Raw genomic sequence first — 23,646 nt, 5'->3', positions numbered from 1 at the left:
GACAGCCAGAGAAGTAACTTGTTTGGGACAAACGGTTATTTCAGTGTATGAATGGGACGAATGCAGGCGTGAGACGTAAGCGTAAGGAAAGGGATCTGCTGCGAACAAAGGAAGGTGACGTCAGAGAGTGTCGCGCTGTGATAGGCTGGTTGGTGGTAGTCGCGCTGTTATTGGAGGGTTTGACATCAAGAGGTAAGCAGTGTGTGGGATCGAATTTTGTCAATCATGAAGTGTTTTAAGGTTTTGCGAGAACTATGTAGAGGTGACAAACATGTAGTTTCTCGAGGAGGAGAAGAAGCTCCTCCTGAGGATACTCCAGCACATTACATGGCAAAAAATGTGGGATTGCATACGATAATTTGGCTTGAGAATTGGCATAAAATGACTCAAAATGAAGGAGAATTAGCTTTCCCGAGATATGGTTCATTTAGATTAGAAGTGTTGTACCAGTTGAAGTCTGTGATGGCGTCCTTACGACCTTTGCCCAGACCAACACAATTTGAAGCGCTACATGCGTGGATTAGAGCAGCGCATGATAGGAAAAAAGACAAAAACCAGGAAAGAGTGAAAAAGTCGATTAAGGCGTTCCAGAATGCCAGATGGGATGCAGAAGAGAAAAGATGGAGAGCACAGACAATAGAAGGAGATAGACTGTACCCCTTATTGATCACTTAGGAGGGGGTAAAGAACATAAGGTCAGATGATGAGGATGATAGTGATTTTGAGGATAGCCTATTGGAGAGGTTGTTATCAGAGAGACCACCTCCGTATAACCCAGAGGTCCCAGAAGAGACGTTGGTTCGGATAGAAGACACTAGAGGAGTAACCTTCCAACCAGAGACAAGAGTAGAAGGAAGGATCTCGATAGGAACAGAGAGTACAAGGAGCCAGTCTGTGGCTAGCGTAAAGGTCGAGAGAGATGTGAGGTTACCGGATGCTCTAAAGGTACCGGTCACTATTGGACCTATTGTTTCGATTTACTACCCAGATTCAGAGGAGGTTGCGAACCCAGAGCAGACAGCTGAGGGGGTAAGGAGAGAGGTCGCAGGAAGTGGCCTAATGGGTGGAATGGCCTGGGCTCCGAACCCTATAGAATGGAGTACGCCATTGCCAGCCATGTCAGACTCATCTCGGAGTCAAGGAGAACAGAGACCAGAGAGGCCGAGGTCTCTGATGGAGTCGAGATCAGATTTACGATCATGGGTACCACCAGTGAAAAACCAAAGCCCAAGAGTGATGGCAGCAGAGAGAGAGAGGGTCATTTTCATGAATCGGTCCGCTCCAATGTGCATACCAGAAGAGAGTAGGTCGCAGGAGCAAGAATGTGAGCACAGCGATAGAGAAGGGGTAGGCTGCCGAGAAGTTCTGAGAGGAGCCCTGAAAGGGGGGATGATAGATGTAGTAAGGTTAAAGGCGGAAGTGGATGAGATAATAGGTGGAAACTTACCCCTTGAGAGAGTATTAATATATGGACCAGATGAATTACTCTTCGTAGCGAAGGATGTGACTCGGAAAGCACGAGTTGCACATGAGAAATTGTCAGAATTGGCTGTGCGATATGAGGTGGATCTGTCCAAGACTAAAACATTGCAAGGAAGTCATAGGTTGCAGTACAGTGACCAGGAACTGGAGGAGAAAAGGGTTACCGGACTGAGGACCCATATCAGAGATCTGATCACAGCCATGCGTGCATGGATGATGCTTGATAAATGGGAAGAAAGATGGTCCAAGAAGAAAAGCTCTAGGAGAACGATAGCAGGGACCCCACCTCCGGGTGGAGGGGTGATCGGGATAGGGAACTTTCCTTTAAGGGAAGTGCAGAATGGAGGATACGTGCATGTACCCTGGAGCAGGGGTGATTTGGCGGCGTTTACGAATGATTTTCCCCGGCTTAGGGAGAAGCCCGCAGAGTGGTATAAGCAGGTTGACCGCTTTGTTAAGATTTCGAAGGTATTGTGGATCGAATTGAATACCTTATTTGACATTGTGGTTCCGGGAGATTTGTGGGCAGCATGCAAGATTGTCGTTTAGTGGCCGACTTACGAGCCTGATAGGAACGCGATCACGAATGGTCCGTCACCGCTAGTGATGAGGAAGTACGAGCAAGTGATTACTTGGTTGAAGTCGAAAGTCTCACCACAAGACATTGCTTGGGTGAAGATAGACAGGACAGTGCAGGAACCTAAGGAGACGGTACATGAATTCTATGAGAGACTCTTGCAGGCTTTTAAGCAGTACAGTGGTCTAGATGCGTTGGACACGAAAGATATGGGACAGTTTGTTTCAAAGTTTGTGTTGGGATTGAGGCCAGAGGTTAGTCTCATGATACAGCAGCATTTGATTTGTTGGCAGAACAAGCCTGTTGATGAGATTTTACGGTACGCCAGATATTGCACAGATGAGATTGAATCCAAACACAGGAAGTTAACCTGATGCTTGTTCAGATGCAAACCGCTCAGGGACAGCCTAATGGGGGAGCGTTGGTAAGGAGACAGGGAAATTATCAGGCGGGAAATCAGAATGTTCAGGGGCAGGGAAGGCCAAGACCAATAGACCCTAGAACAGGTATGGATGTGGCGACATTGAAAAAGACCACAGCATGTCATCAGTGTCACCAGGTTGGACACTGGAGACGCGAGTGTCCCCTGAACCCATGGAATCAGATACAGCCGAAAGGAGAAATAGTTCAGGTCCCTGGGACGGAGGCGGTACCGACAGTGACTAGACCTAAAACGATAAAAGTGGGGACTGATGTTCCGCAGGTGCAGGTTCCCCAGCCACCCAGAATACAGAATGTACAGCAGGGAGCTCGAACTTATTTGCAGATGCCAATGTTTGAAGTGAGCGAGGAAAACGATACAAGCCTGTTGGCACGGTCGTGTTCAAAGAGAGATAATGATTGCATGCTTAGAGCCATCCTAGAGGTAGATCAGAAAGGACCCTTTGTGGAAGCAGACCTTGACGGTCACCCTACAACCTTTTTGGTTGATACGGGGGCTACCAGATCGACTATAAGATCGGCCGTGGTTCCAGGTCTAGCTCTTTCTGGACAAAGTATCCAGGTTGTTGGTGTGGCAAATAAGAAACTGATTAGTCCACTAACAGAGCCAATTCCAATCAGGATAGGAAATTTCAGTGATCGACACCAGTTCGTGGTGTGCGATTCTAGTCCGGTTTGCCTGTTAGGGAGAGATCTATTGTGCAAGCTGAACTGCACGATCTACTGTACCCCGAAAGGAGTGGAGGTACAGACGAGAGACGATGACGCGACCTTTAAGGTTGCGAATCAACGTGTGTGTGTGGAAATGTACCCAGCATTGACGGTGGAGGAGCTTCCACTTGATCTGAGGGACTCAGTGTCTATTGATGTATGGGACCTTAGTGGTGAGGAGATTGGTTTAGTCAAGGGAGTAGACCCAGTGAAAATCCAGATTAAACCAAACGTAGAGTTTCAGAGGACACCCCAGTATAAGTTATCTCCTAAAACTATTGCAGGGATTAAACCTGTGATTGAGTCTATGATCAAGCAGGGAATACTAATGGAAATTATGGGTAGCCCATGTAATTTGCCTATCATTGGACTACAGACACCAAGTGGGAAATTTAGGATTGTGCAAGATTTGCGAAAAATAAACGAAATAGTTGTTCCATGTTGTCCAGTGGTACTGAATCCATCTGTGATCCTATTTCAGATCCCATGTGAAGCTGAGTGGTTCTCAGTGATTGACTTGTGTCAAGCTTTTTTCTCGATTCCTCTACATAAGGAAAGCCGATTTCTTTTTGCATTTCGGCTGGAAAATCGTGTTTTAACGTGGTGTCGTATCCCACAGGGGTATACAGAGAGCCCACCTATCTTTAATCAGATCTTGAAGAAAAATCTCGAAGGTCTTGTGTTGCCACAAAACTCTGTTTTAGTGCAATACATTGATGAGCTGCTTGTTGCGTCGGAGACGGAAGACGCCTGCAGAATTGATACCGTTGCTCTGTTGAACTACCTGGGAGAGAATGGTCACAAGGTGTCTCCAAACAAGCTGCAATACTGTTTGAGCGAGGTACAGTATTCGGGGCACCGAATTGAGAAAGGCAAGAGAAAGGTGTCTCCGGATCGCCAGTGGATCCCAAATTTTTCCTTTGAAGCTAAGCCTTTACAGCGGCTGACGCGGAAGGATGTGAGTGATCCGGTACCATGGGATGACGACTGCTTAAGGTCATTTTTGAGGCTGAGAGAAGCTTTATGCAGCGCGCCAGCTTTGGGAATGCCAGATTATAACAAGGCATTCGCCTTATTCTGTTGCGAAAAGGAAGGTTGCGCATTAGCAGTGTTGACTCAGAGTCACGGAGGTGTACGTAGACCAGTTGCCTATTTTTCAGCTACTTTAGATCCAGTAGCTTCTGCGTTGCCCGGATGTCTCATATCCGTTGCTGCAACAGGTGTCAGTATCGAAAGATGTGAGAGCATTGTGATGGGTCATCCGCTTACTGTTCATGTGCCACATTCTGTTGAATTGTTGATGACTAGGACTAAAACACAGCACCTCACAAATAATAGGTTGACTCGTTATGAGCAAGTCATCCTTGCTGCAGACAATGTGACGCTGAAGAGGTGTTCTGTTTTAAATCCTGCTACATTGTTGCCTATTCCAAATGTAGATGATGATGAAGATTGTGAGGACCATGATTGTCTCGATGTGACTGAACTATGCACCAAACCGAGACCTGACATTGTCGATGAACCGCTCCCAGTTTCAGATGAGATTTTCTTTGTGGACGGTTCATGTTTAAGAGACAGTGTTGGTCGACTGAGAGCAGCGTTTGCTGTGTGTACCATCACAGGGGTGGTTGAAGCCGCTTGTCTAGAAGGAGTATACTCCGCACAGGTGGCTAAGCTTATTGCCTTGACCCGTGCCTGTTTGGCCGCTGATAAGATCCATGTAATGATTTACGCGGATAGTCAATATGGGTTTGGTGTGGTTCATGATTTCAGACAGCTATTATCCCAGAGAGGGTTTATGACATCTTCTGGTTCACCCATCAGAAATGGGGATTATGTACGACAATTGTTGGAAGCATTGCAAGGCCCAGATGAAATTGCTGTTGTTAAATGTTCTGCACACACTAAAGGAAACGATTTTGTGTCATTGGGTAATAATTACGCAAATGAAGTTGCTCGATATTGTGCAGAACAGGGATGTAATTTAATGAGAACCATGTTGTGGAAAGCGAAGAGAAAACAGATTACGATGTGATGTTAGCTATGGCAGATTCATGGGAGGAACTGAAACAGTTGCAAGATGGGGTCTCTGATCAGGAGCGGGACAGCTGGATACGAGCTGGATGTGAGAAGGGAGATGTGGATGTTTGGGTTTCGAATGATGGACGAGCTGTGTTACCGGAATGTTTGCTGAATCCCATGGCGAGATTGATACATGGTGCTGTACATCTTGGCAGAGATGCAATGATGCGAGTGTTTCGCCAGACATGGTATAATCCGAAGTTTCGGACGGTAGCTGAAGCTGTGTGCCAGAGGTGTGTCACATGTCAACAGATGAATGTAGAAAAGAGGACCGCTGTGACGTTGAGTCACATAGGTAGGTCAGGTGGACCTTTTAATAGAATGCAGCTGGATTTTATTGAAATGCCGAAGTGTAATGGGTTGAGGTACATATTAGTCATAGTATGTGTCTTTTCCAGGTGGGTGGAGGCTTACCCGACACGTAGGTGTGACACACTCACTGTAGCTAAGTTACTATTGAGAGAACTAATCCCGAGGTACGGTTTCCCGACCTCTTTTGAATCAGATAGAGGAACGCATTTCCACAGTGAAATCATGATGCTGCTTTGTGCTGCCTTGAATGTAGAGCAGAGATTGCACTCCAGTTACCGACCAGAGGCTTCTGGGATTGTGGAGCAAGTAAATGGGAATTTGAAAGCCCGAATGGTGAAAGTGTGTTCTTCGACATCTTTGAAGTGGCCAGATGCATTACCTTTGGTTCTCATGAGTCTCCGTAGTGTCCCTGATAGGAGGACTGGATTGTCACCCCACGAAATTCTTATGGGAAGGGCGATGCGCTTGCCAGCAATACCTGCTACTGCTTTGATTAATATCACTGATGATATGATTCTGGACTATTGTAAAGGCCTGGCTGAAGTGGTCCGTTCTGTGTCTCAGCAGGTGCAGACAGCAACGGTTCCAGCCGCAAGCGACCTGTGCCACGACTTGTGCCCAGGGGACTGGGTATTGGTGCGCAAACACGTGAGGAAGAGTTGCCTGGATGCTCGGTGGCGGGGGCCATATCAGATCATTTTAATCACGAACACAGCAGTGAAGTGTGGAGGACTGCCGAACTGGATACACACCTCCCATACCCGTAGAGTTCCAGCACCCTTGGAAGAAACAGCCCCTCTCAAGAACGAAAACCCAGTTGAGGTGGCAGAGCCATCTGAGAGGGCAAGTCAAGCTGTAGGGGTTGCTGACGCAGCTGGTTGTGCACTAAACCAAGCCGAAAGGGAACGTGAAAGTAACACTGAAACAGACTCGGAAGAAGAAGAAAGAGCTGCAGTGGGCAGTACCGAGTCAAATTCTGCGGAAGAAGAAAGCAGTGCACAAGGTACCAGTAGGGAGAGTGGAGGTGCCACGGAAGCAGGAAGGGTTTGGTCCGTGAGTCAGAGACGGGTAAACCTGAGATCGGCACCAGGAACAGATCTCGCCCCAGTTTCCGAAGAATCAGAAGCAGAGCAAAGTGACGAAGATCAACCCCAAGGTGCTCTGAGACGATCGAAGAGAACAAGAGTGCCGTGCCAAAAGTACGCCTCACCAGAGTGGGCATACTCAGTGACTGATGCCAGGTTTACTGAACACGGGAAGGCTGAGATCGATCACACTGGTCAGCAGTTCTCCGTTTCCGAGAGTGGAAGTGTTGTTGAGGATCCCAGGATTGGAGATCGAAGGAATATTGACCATCAATATTCCGAATCCACCACTTCTGAGCATCATCCGTGGTCTGATTTTGGAAACGCTGGACTTCCCAACCTTTGCAGTTATACCAGCTCCCCAAGAACTGACAACCCTTAAACTTGAAATTTTGCAGGGGGTCCTACAGCTGTTGGGACCCGCAGTTATTCTGGACTGATTGTAAATTTGCTGTATATAAAGTTTAAAAGGAATATAACCTAGGCCCGAGTGGAAGAAGAATACATTTAGGGATTTTCCGTTGGAGGGCGAAGAAGAGCTAGGGAAGCCTTCCTGATCTAAAAAGATAAGAAATTGAACTTTGTTAGAGGTTCCCCCGGTTTAAGAGAGCAACTGAACTGAATTGCTGGATGAGAAAGAGACTTGTGTCAACAGAGACTGTACTGAACATTGAGAACATTTCAAAGATGGCGGAACCTGGAAATACACACCGTAGAGCCAAAATAGTGATAGGGACACTGTTAGGGGTAGTGATAGCTGTTATATTTGCAGTAGTAGTAACTTCGTACATGGTGGCCCATAGACAGGAAGGGGAGGTTCAGGGAACACCCACACCTACCACTCTAGGACAGGGAGGGGTCACTATTAGAGATCAGAGAGCTTGGATGCTTGAGGAGAGTCGTATGTTTCAGATAGATTTGTCTAGAGCTGATTTTAAACTTAATGCTTATGCGAAGCTGTTGTATGAGTATGTTGATGCAATAGATGCGAAGGATTGTTATGTGTGCATGCAGTTGCCTGCTTCAGTAGACGAAGGTATTAGATACCATCATCTCCCATTGACATATGGGATCTCTTGTAGCCTATTGCTTAGTTTGTTTTATGAAAGGAGACAGTTTGAGTATTTCTTTTCAAATTATGATACAGTACTTCCTGAAGTTCCGGCATTTAAGCATTCGAATAAGTATGATTATTACAAGTCAGAGGATAGACTTCGGAAGTATTTCATACCGACTGTGAAGCTAGACACAGCTTATGCTCATAGACATAATTTGACATGTTGGTTGTCCGAAACGGAAAAGAAGTTCATAGGTCAGATAGAGGATAGGTATAGAAAACTGACCCAGACACGAGATACAGGAGATAGTCCAGTGGATTGGACTGATGAGGAGAGATTGCACAAATCTAAGGGAAGTTATGGACCGATTGCATTAGATGAAGTGCAGAAGGGGAAGTTGTGTGTTGCCCATCCTCAAACTCCTAAGGAGAAGGTTCCAGTAGGGCAGAGTACGTGTGATCATACTTTTACCATGGAGGACTCTGCTAAGAACTTCTTGCAAGGTCGGTACAGGTGATTCCGACTGTGTATTATGTATGCGGGAAGAATGCATATGTCAGATTGCCTGCGAATTGGTATGGTGCGCGTTATTTGGCTATCATTTTCCCAAAGATTTATCATGCTGAAGATTTGAATCTACTAGAGACGGGACGTCATTCCAAAGTGCGTAGAGCTGCAAGTGCAGGAGCAGTGATTGGGGATATATTCGGAGCAACTATACCTAGTTTGGGTGTGGTCCTGAGTGATGTGAAAATAAGAAGATTTGCGACTGTGGTTGACGAATTGTCAATGAATTCGGTGAGGTCATTGTTGTTGGTGAATGGGGAAATGTTATCGATACGGAATATGGTTTTGCAGAATCAACTTGCGTTAGACGTATTATTGGCAAAAGAGGGCGGAGTCTGTAAATTGCTGAAGGTCCAGGAATGTTGCACGTATATTCCAGACAATAGTAAGGACCTGGGGAAATACATAGACAACATTACCACAATCCATAAGGAAATAGTAGATTTGACAGAAGAGAATGTGTGGGAAAAGATTGGTCAAGGATTTGGTCGAGTGGGAACTTGGTTTGCAAACCTGGGAATGGTATTTCTTGGATCTGTGTTGAAGCCAATTATAATTGCTGTGGTTTGTGTGATCTGTCTGTGGGGACTCGTAAGAGCATGGAAATGGTACAGAGGGAATAAGGTCGAAAGAGCCCTCAGAGCGAATGAGCAGAGAATGGCGAGATTGCAGGACCATCAATATCAGAACCTTAAAAGGATGGAATTTGAATTTGAATTTGAATTTAAAAACATTTATTGAGCGCACGTTTACCATGCGGTTTCATGGCGCTTTAAGTGATGCAGTAGCGGTCGGCGGAAGGGCTAAACAGTGTAAGCTTGCTCAAATAACAGGGTTTTAAGGTCTTTCCGAAACTGTGTGTATGACGGAGAAGATCGGAGAGCAGGAGGGAGAGAATTCCAAAAAAACGGAGCCAGAACAGCAAATTTCGCTCCACCAGATTTCTTTTTCTTAAAGCGAGGAATGTTGAGAAAGGCCCTGTGGGCAGAGCGAAGTTCACGGCCTGGGAGGTACGGTTTTATGGCGGCGCAAATGAATTCAGGGGCTGTACCTGCTCTAGCCTGAAAAGTAAGGCAACCCAGCTTAAAGAGGGCACGCTCCCTCACCGGTAGCCAATGCAAAGCTTTAAGCAGGGGAGTGGCACGATGGTATTTGGGTAGGCCATAAATCAAGCGAGCCGCTTGATTCTGAATGAGCTGCAAACGATGGACCGCATATGCTGGAGCTCCATTGTAAATGATGTTACCATAGTCAACTCTCGACAGTACCATGGCCAGCACAATGATTTTTAAAGCAGGAAGGGAGAAAAAACGGGATACTTTCCTAATTAATCTTAAAGAAAAGAAACAAGCAGAGACCACTGAACCCACCTGTGAGTGAATAGAAAGTTGTGTGTTAAGAAAAATCCCAAGTGTTTTGACCTTAGAGACAGGAAGAGGGGGAGCACCAAGTGACAAGGGCCAGTGAGCAGAGGTCCATGGACTGCAACCACCTCCGGTCAGGACTAACTCAGTCTTGTCCGGATTGAGTTTGAGGTGGTTGCAGTTCATCCAGTCTTGAATGAAGGTCATTACGGTCTGAACATTGGAGACAGATGAGGGGGAGTTGGAGAGATTAAAGATTAGCTGGAGATCATCAGCGTAGTTAAACACCGTGACCTCCATCTGCTGTAACGAAAAAATGAGGGGGTAAATGTACAAATTAAATAAAAGTGGGGAAAGTGATGAGCCTTGGGGAACTCCGCACTCCACTTTGCGAGGGTCAGCAGTGAAGTTGGCCAAATGGACGGCTTGGGCCCTCCCTGTGAGGAAGGACTCAATCCACGAGAAGGCAGAGCCTTCTATGCCCGCCGCCCTGACACGGCTAAGAAGAATGGAATGATCCACCGTGTCAAAGGCGGCGGACAGATCTAATAAAATCAAGGCTTGCGGAAGGTTGGTGTCAATGCCTTCACGTAGCACGTCCATAACCGAGATCACCACTTTCTCGGTGGAGTGCAATGGGCGAAAGCCTGCTTGACGGGGGGAAAGACAGTGATTGGTTTCAACATGAGTACTTAAGGTGGTTGTGACGTGAGTTTCCAAAATTTTTGCTAGGTAAGGCAGTAGGGAAATGGGACGGTAGTTGGAGGGGGAGGAGGGATCAGCGTCAGGCTTTTTAATAATAGGTATAACAACCGCTGATTTGTGTAGATCAGGCACGTTTCCCTTCTTTAGCGAGTCATTGAGGAGAGTCAGAGGGGGAGTGGGGGAAGATAAGTAAATTTCCCTGAGGATATGGGCGGGGGCAAAATCTAAGGGAGAACCAGATTTGACTCGGTGGAGTAATGAGAAGAAGGCGTCCTCCGTTAATGGTGGGATAAGGTTAAGTTTGGGGACAGTGGAGGGAGGGGAGGAATTGACAAATGCAGGGGAGGGAGGTGGAATATTGAGTTTGATTTTGAGTATTTTATCAATAAAAAACTCATTGAGCAAGTTACAGAAGGACTGAGAGGGGGGGATGGTAGTCGTGGTTCGAGTGGATAATGCTAATTCGTGAACCGCGATAAAAATTTCCTTTGAGCGAGACTCAGCTGCCATGATCCTGCTGGTATAAAATGCAGTTTTGGCCGCTAGAATGCCGGCTTTGTAAGTTTTTAAAACAGACAGATATATAGTCTTTAGCTCTGGGCTGTAGTCTTTCCTCCAGGCTCGCTCGGCTCTTCTAGCTGCTAGTTTCTGTTCTTTTAGCTCTAGGGTGAACCATCGGTTGGCTGCATGGGCCCGCTTGACAGTGAGTCGCCTCATGGGGGCGAATTCATCGCCTGCCAAAGTCAGCCAATTCTCAATGGCGGCCAGTTGTGACGTAGCAGTGAGGTCTGTAAGGCCGGGAGCGGTTTTGGTCAAAGTTGAACAGAAGGAGGGCATGTCCGCTTTACCCCATTTCCTGACCCAAATGTTTTTAGGAAGAGGAGGTTTGACCAATGCGGTCAGTGCAAGGGAAAAGGAAATAATAGAATGGTCGGACCAGGAGCACGGGGAAATTATGGGGAGTGTGAATGGGATATTTAGCGCCCAGATTTGATCCAACATGTGACCATGGGTATGTGTGGGGCCATGAGTGAGCAGTGAGAAGTTCAAAGAAATCATGAAATCTGTAAAATCTTTGGATTGAGGGCTCTCGGCAGGTTCATTGGGCCAAAAGTTTAGATCCCCTAGCACTAGTACCGATGAATTATTAACCACCAAGGTGGCTAAGAGAGCCTGAATGCTAGGGAGAAAGGAAGGGGTTAGCTGGGGAGGACGATAAATTAAGACGAAGGTGAATGGTACCTGATGAAGAGTTGAACGAGCTACAAGATAGTCTACCTCAGGAATGGGTAAGGAGGGGAGAATCTGGAAGCAGAAATCTGTCCGGGCTATTAAGGCTACTCCGCCACCCCGCTTGCCCTCAGGCCGATCTGCTCGAATAGCAGAGTATGATGGAGGCAATGCGGCTAATACATTGGGTAGGGAGTCTGCCTTAAACCAGGTCTCCGTTAGGAATATGAGGTTTGGATTATGGGTGTCAATGTAGTCAAATAATTCGTATTGATGACTGACCGCAGACCTGGTGTTTAAGAGTATTGCTGAAGTATTACAAATTGGTGCTGGAAGGGCTGGGGGGGGCAGGATGGTGCGGGATGGTGTATTGGGTAAAGAAAATAAGGGTGAGCTGATACTAGGAGGACGGTAAGGTGGGGAAGAGTATAAATCAAGCTGTTTCAGGTAGGTACTGATCGAAGGGTCAACCGTTCCAGGGACCCAGAATGAGAGTAGTAGTGCAGGTGAATACGTAAGTAAACGGGCAGCCTTTCGTGCCCCTAGCCCCGGTCGGCCGCGGACGGGCGCAGACGGGCTTAACTCTGGCGCAACTCCGGCGCGCCTACGTCGCGCCCGCTGCGCTCGTCCGCTGCGCTGACACATGCTGCACGATTAAGTAGGGGCGGAGCGGTGGAGGAGGGGCAGGGCTAGGGAGGAAGGCAGCCCGATCTAAGATGGCGCCCGTTGCTGCTTAGAAGCCCGCAAGTGCACCAACCCGCCCTGGCAACCCACCTCTGAAACCGCAAAAGGTAAGATACCTGCACAAACTTTGAAGATCAGTTAAAAGCAGTAAAATACAATATAAATGTACGTCGCCTGCGCTCGTAATCAGCGGGGGCGGAAAGCAGGATGATCGCGACCAGCAATCCAAGCGTCAACCAGCAAGCCCACTGCCACCGGGCTACTGGCAAACACAGTGGAAGGGCAGGTCAAGGGTCTTAAGTAGGGGCGGAGCGGTGGAGGAGGGGCAGGGCTAGGGAGGAAGGCAGCCCGATCTAAGATGGCGCCCGTTGCTGCTTAGAAGCCCGCAAGTGCACCAACCCGCCCTGGCAACCCACCTCTGAAACCGCAAAAGGTAAGATACCTGCACAAACTTTGAAGATCAGTTAAAAGCAGTAAAATACAATATAAATGTACGTCGCCTGCGCTCGTAATCAGCGGGGGCGGAAAGCAGGATGATCGCGACCAGCAATCCAAGCGTCAACCAGCAAGCCCACTGCCACCGGGCTACTGGCAAACACAGTGGAAGGGCAGGTCAAGGGTCTTAAGTAGGGGCGGAGCGGTGGAGGAGGGGCAGGGCTAGGGAGGAAGGCAGCCCGATCTAAGATGGCGCCCGTTGCTGCTTAGAAGCCCGCAAGTGCACCAACCCGCCCTGGCAACCCACCTCTGAAACCGCAAAAGGTAAGATACCTGCACAAACTTTGAAGATCAGTTAAAAGCAGTAAAATACAATATAAATGTACGTCGCCTGCGCTCGTAATCAGCGGGGGCGGAAAGCAGGATGATCGCGACCAGCAATCCAAGCGTCAACCAGTAAGCCCACTGCCACCGGGCTACTGGAAGGGATTCGAATGGTAACAACTGCCGTTTAGATCAGCTTCTTATTCCAGGAGAAGTGAGAAATGATGGTGTGATGACAGTTGTCATCAAAGGGGGGAACTGATGTAGCACCTAAAGGTTTTGAAATTTGTAGGGGTGCATCATATTCACTGTTAGTTGGCACCCGCATATAATCAATGTATACTTAGATGTGCCATGCGAAATGTATTAAGAAATGTATCAGCTATATCGCAACATAGAAGTGTTAGAGATGTGAAAACGTATTGTGAATGTATTTAGTAAAATGCATGATGATTAGTTTTCGTTCAATGCAATGTATTAGGTTAAACGTGTGACATGATTAAAATTACTCATGTAGGTCGCTTATTCATGTATGTGAAAGTAAAAGCACTAATGCTTAGAATGTGATTTAATAGCGTGTTTAACAGAGTAGAGGCCCGAATGCACATATATCGTTGAGAAGAAAGGCCTGTTATTTTCTTATGTTAGCTGAATGCGGTAGGCCGCAAATGATTTATTCTAGTAGAGGTTTTGGGCTGCAGTAAATTGTAAAGTTAAAAGATGCGAAGTATTTCTCCATCCCATGATCTCACCGCAGGTGCAAGGACAGTTGGTTCGTTAGTAGAAAAGGTCTTTGTCTAAGAATTGAATTATGGGGGAAGCCAGACATGGGAGTACTTTGGAATGTGCCAATCGCACCTCCTAGCGCGGATGTTGTCTGGGACCCAAAGCCAAGCTGATGGACGATGGAGGATGGACAGCTCTGGATGGAAAATTACTGGAAGAAGACCTGGTCGAGGAGGTGTGCCGGAGGGCGTGTTCTATGATTTGAGGATTTGTATGAGGGACAGCACCCCGTGGGTTGAGCAGAGGAGAGGTAGAGAGGAGCAGAGAGAAGAGGTGGGCGATGAGCTAGAAGGAGCATGGTAGATCAAGCTCTCTCTAAGTGAAGACTTCTTAGGGAGTTTCACTTCTGACACCTTTTCACGATTTCTTGGGTCTTAAGGGAATGCTAAATAAGGATGACATCTAGCATAGAGTAGGGACAGAGATGCTTTGGATTAATGATTCCTAATATTGACATTGGCTTGGTAGTTATCTACCTCATGCTTTTAGAAGTTGTACTTTTGTTTATATTTAGCCGAATGCGGATTCTTCGTAGAGTAGCATTTGTGTTAGTGCCTATTTACCTGTTTTGCCTTGTACTAAGGTGCTTATATCTATGTTGATAATAAAATCCCGAGAGCACTAGAGATTGAGTTTCGAGTCCTTAACTATGTCGAATTGCGGAAGGAATTCTCTGATAATTGTGTTTTCTCCCTCCACACTATTGGGCAAGTAAAAAGGTTCACTCGAGCAGAGTGGGTTCTTGGGGATAAATGGAAAACAAGAAATTGGGCCCCAGCAGCTGCATATTTGAAATTCGGAAGGGCTATTTTTCTGCGACATGTTTCTTAAATGTACACTACATTTTTAAACAGATTCATATGTATGGATGTCCTAAAGCATCAATTACGTGTTTAACTTGAAAAATCACCATTGAAAATGGTTTTAAAAAAGGCAAAACGAACAATTCCATATAGAATACTGTATACTTAACAAACTTAGGTATTCTGTTGTCTACAAGTTTCAGTTTGGGAGTGGTTCTCATCCTATCCACCAGTAATTTAGATTTGTTATGACACTTTTTGCACTGCCTTGAAATATCAATGTTTTGCAAGTCACAACTGTGGAGGGACCTTGGAGAGATAACATTGGTTATCCTGCAACATCACTTAGAAATACAAAGCTCCCTGAGCCAGATCGGGTTCTCTTTGAGTTAACATTGAAAATTAGAGGACTACTGGTGGAGCTACTTGGAGATAGTGTGAGGACAATTGAAGTGGTGTGAGATGATGATAGCCTGGAATAAAGGTGGATGAATGCAAAAGTGATTTGGGGTCAATTAACTCTAAATCTCAAAAGGCATCCGAAAGCAAAATTACATATAATCTGCACATTAGTTGAGGAGCCCTGTTTCTTCTTGAGTGCCTTTGTGTGCTGTTGCTCCTCTCATATTTGGCTCTAGTGGGCAGTACATTTCTCATATCTATCGTGTTTGCAGAGTGTTGCCCTAATGTGCTCTGGATCTTTGGAGGCAAAACAGAAGACTGGTGCTAGCCTGGCTTGGTGGCCACATTAAATACCAGCGTCCTCAATGGATGGAAGCCTTCATGAGTGCACATCAGATTACATGGCCCAATCTAGTTACTGCTTGCTAGATCCCTCTGAAAATGTATTGTCCTCAACATTTTCGTTGGTCTTATCTAATTGTATGGTACTATTATTGCATGCCGCTTCCAGCTGCTATTAAGACAGCATCAAACCCTACAATCCCGAAGGGCACCTGAGGAAGAAGTGTTTCCATTATCTTATGCAGACTAAACAGCTTCATACCTTTGACCAGCTCAGTGGGTATTATTGCTACAACTGGCCAATGCTCTCACAAGGTAACTATAGTGAATGGGTTATGAGTACATCATTTCCTAGCATAAGAAAGAATCAGTAAGTATGTAAGTATGTAAAACTTTTATAAAGTGCACACATACCAGTGTGACTTAATGCTAAAAGTGTACCTCAAAACCAGCTAGTAAAGCCATTCTGGCTAGTTTACTTTACGTGCGAAACAAAAAGCCACGTTTTGTGCAGTTTCCTAAAATAGGGAAGACTAGATTGAGATCTTAAGGACAATGGGAGAGAGTGCCATAGTTTACTGCCAAGATAGCGCAAACTCCTGCCCCCATCTAGATTTCTTTATCTTGGGGACTTTTATCAGATAGGCTAATGATGACTGTGGGGCTCATTGGGGACAGTACCAGAAAATGGACTTCCGGTCATAACGAGGGCCCTTTCAATACAGGGCATTATGAATAATGCAGAGAGATTGAAATCTGACCCCGTCCACTAGGGGTAACCAATGAAGGTCCTGCAGTTGCTTGGTGATGGAACAGAATTTTGTCACTTTCAGGAGCAACTGGGCTGCTGCATTTTGCAATGACGGTAATTTATCCAGGAAACGTTTAGCTATCTCTAAGTACAAGGCATTGCAGTAACCAATCCTAGAAAGGATAGGAGCAACCACAAAAGTCTTTTGGAGGTCCAGAGGAGTAAATGGCAAGACTTTTTTCAATAATCTAACAATATAGAAGCTGGAAGAGGTAATATGATTGATTTTCTCAGAAATACCGTGCTGATCATCAGAAACAACTCCAAAATGTTTTACTTTAGGAATAGGAGTAGGTAGTGGGCCTCAATCTGCAAGCCACCAAGTATAATTCCAAACATCTGTGTTTTTGCCAAAGAGACTTTCCTCAGTTTTCTCTGCATTCAGCTTTAGAAAATATTTCTGTATCCAAATAGACACCTTGGTTGGGCAGTGATTAAGATCTAAGGCTATAACACCCTGTTCTTCTGGTATGGAGAGCATAATTTGAGTATCAATCAATCAATCAATCAATCAGTGACACTTATAAAGCGCGCTACATACCCGTAGGGTCTCAAGGCGCTGGGGGGGGGGGGGGTGCCGCTACTGCTCGAACAGCCAGGTCTTCAGCTTCTTCCTGAAGGAGAGGTGGTCTTGGGTCAGGCGCAGGTCGGGAGGGAGGGAGTTCCAGGTCTTGGCGGCCAGGTAGGAGAAGGACCTTCCTCCTGTAGTCGCTCTTCGGATGCGGGGGACGGCGGCGAGGGCGTGGTTGGCTGATCGGAGGTGGCGTTTGGGAGCGTAGAAGTTGACTCGGCTGTTGAGGTAGCTCGGGCCTTGGTCGTGTAGGGCTTTGTGTGCGTGGGTGAGGAGGCGGAAGGTGATTCTTTTGTTGACGGGGAGCCAGTGAAGGTCTCTCAGATGTCCGGAGATGTGGCTGGTTCGCGGGATGTCGAGGATGAGTCTGGCTGAGGCGTTCTGGATCCGCTGGAGTCCCTTCTGGAGCTTGGCGGTGTGTCGTACTTTAATGTTCGGGACCGCGTAGGGGACAGGGCCCTACCCCTGTCTATCTTGGTATTAACAAACCGCGAATGGTAAATGCGGCATGTACGAGTGCTTTATATATCATTCTAGCTATGAATGCACTGCGTACATGTTATTCTGCTTCACTACGCGGGTTCCATTTTGGAAGCAGTGGCCATCTTGTCATTGCCCTCACATAGGCTATAATGGAGTAAATACGGGCCTCACAGTACATGGGCTTCTCCTCTGACTTCTCTGTGACCTGGGCAGCTGGCTCTGCTGCCCCAGGTCAAACCGGTCTCACGAGCTCCCCTTCCTCCGTCCACCTGTGATTAGCATCAGGGCTTGACCCGTCATAAAACCCTTTCATTCTATACAATCCTCCGGCTAATCTCTTCCACACCTGCTTGTTCCTGCTTTATGACTTGTTTCCCAAAACAGGAGATGCTCATGTTTATTGGGGGGTCTATTGACATCCGATGTGGGATCTGAACCTTACTGTGTAAATCATTGTGGGCTGGCCGAACTGGAATGTGGGATTGTCATCATGACTCTGCTTTTTCGTTTGTAATGTATACCTTTATATGGCCATATCGTAAACCAAGGAATGTGTGCCTGGAGCATGATATTTTGTACTTAAGGAGAAACCCGTTCCTATGATTTTCAGCAGTCTCCTGAGAACATACACGCTGTTGTACTTCTAGGATACCTGTCATTGGTCTGCAGCCAATAAACGAATCTTTGACTTCACCCAGAAGACTCTGTGTTTCTGTAGGTCCGGAACAGGGTGAACCCAGAAGTCATAGGGTGTGTGCCCCTGCACCGCTGGGACTAAAATACCCAGTACTTCAGTTTGGTGCCCAACGTGGGGCGATTTCAGCGGTACCAGTCCAAGCCAGAGGTTCGTGAGGAGCTTCGTGTGGAAATTCCGGAGGAAGGCCGCCACTTCATCGACCCCTGCATGTCGACGTGGTCCGAAAGTCTTTTCTGCGAGGTTCTCCACGTCCCGACGGCTACGAAGGACTGCTGCCCTGATTAATCGACCTGTTTTGGACCCTTGACGAATTTGAGAGAGCGAAACAATCGAGAGAGTCTTCTGGTGACGCCATCGATCAGCAATATTCAGTTAAGTATAAGTGGAGCGTCTCCCGTTTGTTTTTGGTATCCTTCGGGATCGTTTGATTTGGTAATTTGGTATTTTGGAGTTTGCAAACGCCAAAACCAGAGGACTCGTGTATTCACGAGACTATCGTAATCGATAATCCTTTGACGTTTGGATCTAGACTAGTGAGCAAAGATGCCTGGTTCTGGACTATTTGGTAGATTATTCTGTTTGGGTTGTGGAAAAGATTTCCAGCTAGAGGAATCATGTCCGGTTCCTCCGGTTGGAACTCCAACTTATGAGCTCTATGTAAAACATGGCGTAGGCCCCATTGCATATAACTAAGTGTGGATCCACTACACTAGGAAAGATGGTGTTTTAAAATGGCCCCAAAATGGTAGTTTTGATACCGATATTTTAGATAATTTGGAAATTAAATTGTTTAAGAAGAAAGCCCGGCCGGCGATGTTTGACTCTTTCCGCTTATGGCGAAAGGAAGCCAAACAAAAGGAAATTAAGCTAGCGAAAAAGAATAAGAGAGAGAAAGGTATGACAGTAATGCAAGCAGCTGTACAATTTAAAGACAATGAAGAGGAGCAGATGAGTGAGCAATTGCATAGGCAGCGCAAGTTAGGGATTGACAAATGTTACCCAGCCTTACCACATTCTAAGCAGGATGGGTTAGAAGAAAAGGAGAAAGATCCCCTGATGTCACATTTGTTGAGTTCGCCACCCCCGTATGCTCAAAATGCCACGGCACCTCCCCAGCTTGTAAATATGCCACCTCCAGTGAATATACTGCAAGCCTTGCCGCAACCGCCAGTTGCTTTGCAGCCGGCTCTTATCCATGTAGCGCAGCCCTCTCAAGGACCGCCAGTTGTGCTTCCAACTGCCCCCGCACTTCCTGCGACTTTGCCTAATACAGCAGCTGCCTCCCCTGACACTCTTCCTTCCACCACTCCAGTACCTGTCTCTACATCCTCTTTTCTTCCCTCTGTTTTTCCCCCTGTTCTCGCCTCAGCTTCTCCTTCAGCGCGACAGCGCTTAGCTAATGTGGTTACTACATTAATGTCTCCTCTCTTTGAATCATCTGGTGCGACTCCTGGTTTACAGCGTAAGCAGTTGCGCAGCCAATTGCCTAACCCCGATGAGAAAAAGGTAATAGATAACATGGCGCGTAGATGGATCGTTTTCCCTTCACTGTATAATGTGGAATCAGTTGTCAACGTTTTCCATCAATGGGATGCCCCGAAACAGAGATATGTGTTCGAGAAAATGTGCGAAATTCTCTGTGAAGAATTGGAGGATAGTGGTAAAAATCCGAACCCGCAGGAATTGTGTAGAGTGAGGTTCGATTTTGGAACTGGTATAATTGTGGACCGTGGAGTAGATAAAGCAGTTGCGGTTGTATTGTCCTTTAGGAATGATGATTGCCAACAGTCATTGTTTGAACAAGATGTCCTTGTGGGGAAAAAGGTAAAAGCGCGACAATACCCTATGAGAGAAGTTCCCCCGGTATGGAAGGAAGCGGTTGCAGCTGCCGGTGGTAACCCCGCTGTGGCAGCGCATTTCCAGCGTGTTTGGGTGCATGTTCCATGGAAGCGCTCTGAGGTGTTAGCGCTTAAGCAGTCCTTGCCTGATCCCCGTAAGAACCCAGCAGGTTATTATAAAGAGTTGTCACAGACGGCGGGGTCATGCATTATGAATCTGGCCGACATAGACATGTTGTTTGGTAATGTTGTTCCACAGCCTCTATGGGGATCAATTCGAAATGTAGATCACAATGCAGAACTAGGGGATACATGGGCTAACATTGTTGCTGCTGATGCTAGACAAACTGGTGGTGCGAAACCAGAACCTTTAGTAGCTGAACTGCCTGGTAGAATCATCACGTATATGAAGACAATAATGCCTGCGATGCGCGTAAATTGGGACAAGTTATCTGCATGCAAGCAGAAGAAAGATGAGACAGTGTCAGACTTCTTTACTAGGTTTGAAGAAACGTTTATTGACCACAGTGGGCAGGATATGAGTACTGAGGGTGGCCAACGACTGTTTGTGGATAAGTTTGTGCAGAATTTACTTCCTGACCTGTGTAAAAAGTTAAAAGATTCAGAAAGTTCTTGGGCTGTTTCTTCTTCAGCGCAAATACTGGCTACTGCACAGTATTATGAAAATAGAGATAAAGACGAGAAAGATAGAACAGAGAAGAAAACGAAGGAACTAAAGACAAAGGTCCTTTTACAGCAGGCCTATCCGCCACGTGGAGGTCAGAATAATTATAGGCAACCCCAAGGTGTCTATCACCAACCCCAACAGTTTCAGAACAACCAGCAAATGAATGGGTATTATCAACCACGTGTCCCTGTAGGTCCCAACCAATGTTCATACTGCAAAGAGGAAGGTCATTATAAATATAGTTGCCCTAAATTAATGCAGCGGAACGGTAATGCGTATGGCGCAAGAGGTAGGGGTGGTCAGCAAGCGCCTAGAGGCAGAGGGCGTGGAGGTGTTCCCCAGAACGCGCGTCCTCTGCCGCCTCAAAATACCATCAATAGCTTTGATCAGCAAGCTAACGCGATTAGTAATACGGCCCAGTATTATAATAATGATTATTATGGAGAGGATGGTGATGCAGAAAGTAATGATTACTAGGACAGCCATAGACAGAGAGAGGGAGTTGTTTCAGTGCCAGTGGATCAGAGTGGACCGTATGTTGAGGTGACTACAGCAAATGTAACGGAGCCTTTTCTGCTAGACACTGGTGCTGCAAAGAGTTCAATCATGCATTCAAAACTCCCTGGCGCACCTTTGTCTGGCGATATAAATGTTTCGGTAGGTTTTTCTGGCGCCCCAGTTAGGAACCCGATTTCTAGTCCCATGTCACTTTCTGTTGGACCTTGCGAGCTGAAAGCACCCCTGATTCTGACAACAGGTTGTGGTGAGAATTTGCTGGGATTAGATTTGTTGAAAAGATTGCATGCTACACTGTATTGTTCTCCTTCAGGAGTACAACTTACATTAGGCAAGAAAGTGATTTCCCCAATGTATTTGTCTAAGAATACAATGTCACCTGAATTGTCATCCCTTCCGGATTCCCTTTGGGCTACTGGTCCCAATGATGTGGGCCTCTTGGAGATACCGCCATATGTGGTGACTTTAAAGGCTAATGTCAGACTGCCATGTATTCCCCAGTACAAGATCTCTAATGAAGGGCAGAAAGCATTGTTAGACATTGTCAGCGACTTGATTAATAAGGGTGTGATTGAAGAGACAAGAGGCAACGTTTGCAATAGTCCGATTTTACCTGTCTTAAAATGAACGGATCCTTCACAGCCACCTGTTTACAGATTTGTGATCGATCTCAGAGAGGTTAATAAGATTGTTGTGCCACAGTTTCCGGTTGTCCCCGATATAACTGCCTTGTTAACGATGATTCCAGCCTCTGCTGCATGGTTTTCAGTGATTGATTTAAAGAATGCCTTCTTTAGTATCCCAATTGCAGAAGAGAGCAGGGACATTTTTGGTTTTAGTCTGGGAGGCCGAAGCTTCCGCTTCAAACGCGCTCCCCAGGGCTACTGTGAGAGTCCATCCATATACAGTCAAGCTTTGAAAGCACAGCTTGATGCACTTGTTTTACCTAGTGGCGCTATCCTCATTCAGTACGTGGATGATTTACTAATTGCCGCGGATACTGAGAAGATCTGTAAAGAAGCCACATTGTCATTGTTGCGCCATTTATCTGCTTTCCATCACAAAGTGTCTCTCTCTAAGCTGCAATATTGTCGACAAGAAGTGACCTACTTAGGTCATCTCTTATCGAAGGAGGGAAGGAAACTGACCCCAGAAAGAATTCAAGCCATTGCACAGTTGAGTGTGCCAAAAACACAGAGAGAAGTGCGTGCTTTCTTGGGCATCACTTCATACTGTAGGCATTGGATCCCTAGTTTTTCTTTATTGGCAAAACCTTTGTTAGCCTTAACATGCAAAGACACACCGAATCCTATCCCATGGTCCGAAGAGTGCCAGAGAAGTTTTGTGGAATTGCGTAATGCATTATGTTCAGCACCTGTGTTGGGTACCCCTGACTACAGTAAGCCTTTTACATTATATGTTCACGAGAAAGATGGTTGTGCGTTGTCAGTGTTAACACAGCCTTTTGGCGACAGACCGCGCCCATGCGCGTATTTTTCATCAACCTTGGACCCTGTAGCGAGGGCATTGCCAAGCTGTCTGAGAGCGACAGCTGCTGCAGCGATGTCTATCCGACAATCTGCTGGTTTGGTAATGGACAATACATTGATTGTTATGGTTCCACACGCTGTAGACACATTATTAAATAGGACCAAGACACAACACTTGACTAGTGCGCGATTATCAGGTTATGAACTTACACTGTTAGCAAATCACATACACATAAAGAGATGCAATACGCTGAATCCAGCTACATTGTTGCCAATTCCAGCAGACTCAGATGAGATTGAGCAACATGACTGTCTGTTCAGAACAGAAGAAGAGACGAAAGGGAGAGTAGATCTAAAAGATACTCCCCTGACTGAGTGTGATGGCACTTTATGGGTAGATGGTTCATGTTTTAAGCTTCCTAATGGTGACACGACTGCTGCATATGCTATCACGACTTTGCACACGGTCGTGGAAACTGCACGAGTGCCACAATTCGGCCCAAGCAGCAGAATTAATCGCTCTCACGAGAGCATGTGTGTTGTCTGAAGGAATGAGAGTAAACATATACACAGATAGCCAGTACGCCTTTGGCGTGGCTCATAATTTTGGGCGACTGTGGAAGGTGCGTGGGTTCCTGACGTCGCATGGAGCTAAAATTCAGAATGGCAAGTTGGTGAATGATCTCCTTGAGTCACTGACCCTACCGTTGCAAGTTGCGATCATGAAATGCAGTGCGCACAGGAAAGTCACGGATGATGTTGGACGTGGGAATGCGTTTGCTGATGAGACCGCGAGAGAAACAGCACAGAATGTGAAGACTAGAATGTATGTTGCAGGCCCCGCAAGATGGGTTAATGATGTGGGAATGTGTGAGAACACAATAGAGAGTGTGAAGTCGCTTCAAGCTGAAGCCACAGAGGAAGAGTTAAGCAAGTGGAGAGAAAGTATGGGTAAGTTGGATGAGAATGGTTGTTGGATTGATCTGACAGAACATAGGCGATGGTTGTTGCCTGATGCATATGTGCTTCCAGTGGTTACAATGGCACATGGAATGGCACATATCAGTACGAAAGGTATATGCAAGTTGTTGGCTCCAGTTTGGCAGAATGCTGGGATTCCCAAGTGTGCAGAGAATGTGGTCAAGAATTGCATAGTATGCTT

This window comes from Triturus cristatus, chromosome 11, assembly GCF_964204655.1.
Source record: "Triturus cristatus chromosome 11, aTriCri1.1, whole genome shotgun sequence".
In the NCBI taxonomy this organism is placed as follows: Eukaryota; Metazoa; Chordata; class Amphibia; order Caudata; family Salamandridae; genus Triturus; species Triturus cristatus.
This window is presented reverse-complemented; position numbering follows the sequence as displayed.